The sequence below is a fragment of the Martes martes genome, assembly GCF_963455335.1.
Source record: "Martes martes genome assembly, chromosome: 5".
NCBI lineage: Eukaryota > Metazoa > Chordata > Mammalia > Carnivora > Mustelidae > Martes > Martes martes.
The window spans coordinates 75,786,730-75,791,324 of NC_137892.1; positions in this window are offsets into that span (position 1 = coordinate 75,786,730).

Genomic DNA, 4,595 nt, shown 5'->3' on the forward strand with positions numbered 1-4,595 from the left:
GAAGGAAATAAATGGCTGCTGTGTTCAGCCACCAATGTTTCTGGATTAATTGTTACCACAGCATAACCAGCCTCCATCGACTAATACAGTCTGTCCATAGATTGCCTCGGATTTTTAGTATGGACCACTACAGCAGCTATGAATAATGAGTTTTTGTTTCTTCCTTTCTAATTCTTAGGCAATTAAATTTTCATGAATACCAACCTTAACAATTAATGAAGTTGACACAATGTTGCATTTTGTAGATCTTTAATTAAACATTTATTAATTTTGATTTGCAGTTTTCCTTTCTATTCCTTCAGTTCTCAGACATTTGCTGGGCCCTTAAAAAGCTGACAGGCCCCAGGCTCCATGATAAGAAGGCCTAAGGGTTAACAAGGTCGTGGTTAAGCTGGTTGTCACTTTGGGCACTTACCAGCCTAGGAGCCTGTGGGTCCAGAATGAACTAATGTAACGGGAACACACAGAGCCCTGGCTTAGGGGAGTCAGCTGGGCTTAGGCCAAAACACTAACAATAGCTCCGTGGGTATCCTAGCAAATCAAAACTGGAAAGTCTCTTTTATCCAGTTCATCTTTTCTTTTAGCAAGAGAATCAGAGTTAGTCTTCTCTTGCTTCTAGAATTTGGCGACAGCTCTGAATATCTCATTATTACCATTTTAACACTGTAGGTATGCTCTAGTTCAGAAAGGTCCAAAATAATAAAACCTGACCTTATCAAAGAATATATGAATTGGAGGATGGTAATTTGCTTTACAAAGGGTTCCCTGCTCCACAAAATGAATTCAACTTTGGTGTCCCTAAAATAGCCAGTTCCCTTGGTGCATGTTAAATATAATTCAATTTACAAAAAATTCGATTTGCATATAACCTTTTCAGTAGCACATCCATTGTGCAAAGCAATGTACACTTGTAATTGGCTGAAAATTGCCAGGAGACCACCCTTGCACATATTGTTCCTAGATGTGCGATTTTTTTCTTCATCTCCATGGGGTAGAGGAGTAGAGTGGCTAAAGTTTCAGTTGTTTATCTGATCCCAGTGACCACGCCGAGAAAGAACATTTGTCAATGATTCAGGGGCAACAAGAGCTCTGTACGGACTAACGCTGTGTACTTAGAAGCAGGAAATGAGGAAAGGTTACGAGAACTGGCTGGGTTCATGACAACTGTCTGGCTGTGTTGTAGGAGCTCTCTTTATCTTGCTGGATTGACAGACATCAGGACAAACAGAAATGAAACAAGGGACAATTTACGATCATGGTTCGGATATTTTTTTCTCTCCATGAGGTGGTGGACCTGCAGGAGCATCTTCCAAGAGAAACAGTACTAAGTATAGGGACCTGAGCCATGTGGTCAAGGACAGTCCCAGCTGACCCAGCCAGCTGCGCAGCCTGATCTCCGAAGTCCCTTGTGTGGTGTGTTCTTGCCACAGGAATATAGCCAAGATACTCAGCAAAGCGAGTGCCGCACTTTCTCATGTGTTATGTAAAAAGCAAAAGTGGCATCTTTTTATGGCAAATTGAATTAAAGTAGATTATTGCTTGTGATGCCAAGTCACATCTAAAACCCTTTTCGACCTGAATAGTAAAAACCCCGCCTGGCACATCGCACTCTCTTTCCAGAAATGATACTTTGCTCACGCATTCCCACTGCCTCCCTTCCCCACGTTGGATTCCGGAGCCCTGCTCTTCTGATTAGGAAGTTCCCTCTGGGATTTCATCCATGGCGGGGCTAATGGCTCTTACTCCCCAGGCTAGCCTGCCCCATGTGTCAGATCTGTGGCTCAAGTCAGATTCCTTCCTTCTGGAGCCTGGATTCCTCTGCCAGGTTCAGGAAGGATGCACTAAAAGGAGCCAAACCTGGCCTATCTAGATGGAGTTGGTCTCGTCTCATCTCTTCTTTTTTTCTTTTACTGGGGGGAACAGCTCCTTAACCCCCAGTTTGGCAGAGCAGTCTCTGCAGAGCAAGTTCAACTCCCAAAGGGTGAGTCTCAGCTCCTTCCGGTTCTGAGGCGGAGGTTCTGGTTGATGGCCGCAAACTCTGAGATGCAGAACCATTAACAACCTGAAAACAGGAATTTCTCATAAACCAAATAAAAATACTGCAGTATTTCTTAGAAGCCCAAGTTTGGGGTAGCTTGTTAAGTCCTTTATCTCAGCCCCCCACCCTTCAACAGAGAATCTGTTATTTAACCGGAATGTACTGCAGCTGCAGCGTGAGACAGGCTGCCACCTCGGGCGTGCACGTGTGCCCTGCGCCCCTCCAGGGGCGCTGCTGGCAAAGCTGCGGTTTACAACCTGCTCGTGCCCTACAGCGCTGGCCTCGGGAAGAAGGGGGCCCATGTATTTCTATCTCAGTGGCCTGAATTCAGGGAAAGAGGACACCCAGGCTGCAGAATGACCTGGGCTCACATAGTTTGTGAGCCACTTATAACCTGTGCAGTCCTGATGTGCACAGCTTCTCCCCCAGGAGCCGTGCACAGCATCATCTGACGGACCACAGCAAAGATGACATCGAGAGGATGAGGATGGACGCTCCCTGCATGTTGTCCGTTGTAAATGTGAGCTTCTCTTCCTGCAGTGCTCCTGGCCCAACCGGGCACCACTGGTCCCTGCCTCGCCGGCTTTGATCCTGGAGGCGGAGGGAAGAATGAGAAAGTAACACAGGAGCGGGACCCTGGCTCCATGAATCCCATGAGGTCTGTGAATGTGGTAGCCGGATGTGCTCAGCTCCAGGCCTGTCCAAGTGACATGAGCCCCTCAGGAAAGTGCCCCTCAATTTTTGCTATGTATATGAAAGCCAAGTCACTTCCCCCATGAGAGCTGGGGTGGGAAATGAGGAGGAGAGAAATATTTCCTGTGCTGCTCTCCCTTTTGTTTGTGTCCAATGGAGCCTGACAGAGCTGAGGTAAGTCCTGCCCTTGGAAGGGGCACTACGGCACAGGGCTGCAGTGACCAGGTGACCAGTCCTCCCCAAAGGCTACACACACCAGGAGATCAGAGTCTGGCCCCTGGGTGGCCTCCTTGTTCCATTAGGAATGCAGAAACTGGAGTCTTCTGGGTTATGTCCTGGACTTTTTTTAAAAATAAAGGACCCTATTCTCTCCTATCGATTTGGACATGTTGGCTCTAATAGACGGACAGATTTCAGAGAGCTCCTCCGGCCCGCTTTGCCTTGGCTGGAGATGGAGACCATCCGAGGAGGGAATGGCTTCAGATGCTGCTTTTCTTCCTCTCTCTGTGTCCTCCAGAGAACCGCAAAGCTGAGCTCACAGCTGCTCAGATTCCATGACCACACACAGTAAGAAGGGGCGTCTGCCAGGGCCCCACCCTTAGCGAGCTTGGTGACACCAGCATTCATCTCACTTCCCTGGACAAAGTCAGGACTGACAGTCTTGACCACTGGAGGTAAGGCTCAGGGAACTCCAGAAGGCCCCAAAACAGCTTCTCACCCATTCAGTTCTCTTCCTCTCTACCTCTTAGCTTTCCTGCACTGATTTTACTAAGCTAGGTTTAGTACATTTTCAGGACTCAACTGCTCTCCTGCCCGTCTGTCCAGAGAGAGCAGAAATGGGGTGAGCTGCAGACCGAGGAGCAGGGGGCTGGCCTCCACAGGAGCAGTGTTGATACAGGCAATGCATAAAACCTCCCTGGGCCAGTTTTCTTAAAAAAAAAAAAAAAAAAAAAAAAGACGCCTGGCCTACCTACTGACCCTGTCAAGTGAGATGTGGATGTGAAAGCATTTTGTAAACCATAATACACTGCATAGACAGAGGACATGATTGCTCTCAGGAGGGCATGGATGCTTATGTGAGGTGGGCCTGGGTTTCATCCTACCATCTATGGTACAGACATCAAACTAGCAGCCGTCAGAGACCTGGGTATGTTGTGTTTACACAACATCTACAAATATTTAAAATCTACTGCTAGTGTTTAAAAAAAAAAACAAGAAATTTGTACATTAAAGAAAGATTTCTAGCTTCACTTCAAAAATTAGGAGACCCAGCAGCAGTGACCTAATGGGCCATCTTGGGCTGGAACACCTGTCCCTGTAACAGTCATGTGCTGGCCAGTTCAACACTATCTCCATCACCCCAAGTGTCTTACACCCTCACCGTTCTACCATCTTGCCTGGCTGGCACTGATGAGGAACTGCATTGGCAACCCTTGCTCCATAGGAATTTCCTTTAGAAAGTTGCCTCTCATTTCCTGGCCCCACCACTGCTCCGCTCCCTTCTCACAGACAGGAGTTTCTCTCTTTCTCAAGCAAGAGAAGAGGGAAATCCAAAGCTCAGAGGAACAGCATGGAGGACCTCTCCATAAAGCAGCATCAAAAGCTTGGTCAGGGACGCCTGAAGGTCTTCGATAGCTGTTCCGAGAGCAACTAGCTAAAGTTTTCACCAAGCAGTATATAATCAAATATGAAGAGACATGCTCCGGTTAGCTGTGTCTACATAACTCTCCCAAAGCTTAGTGATTTAATATTGTCTTATAGTTCTGTAAGTTAACAGGGCTCAGTAGGTGGTATTCATTCAGACTATCTTGCCCCATTGCAGTTCGAGGGTAGCTGGGGTTGGAGTTGTCTAGAAGGCTCACCT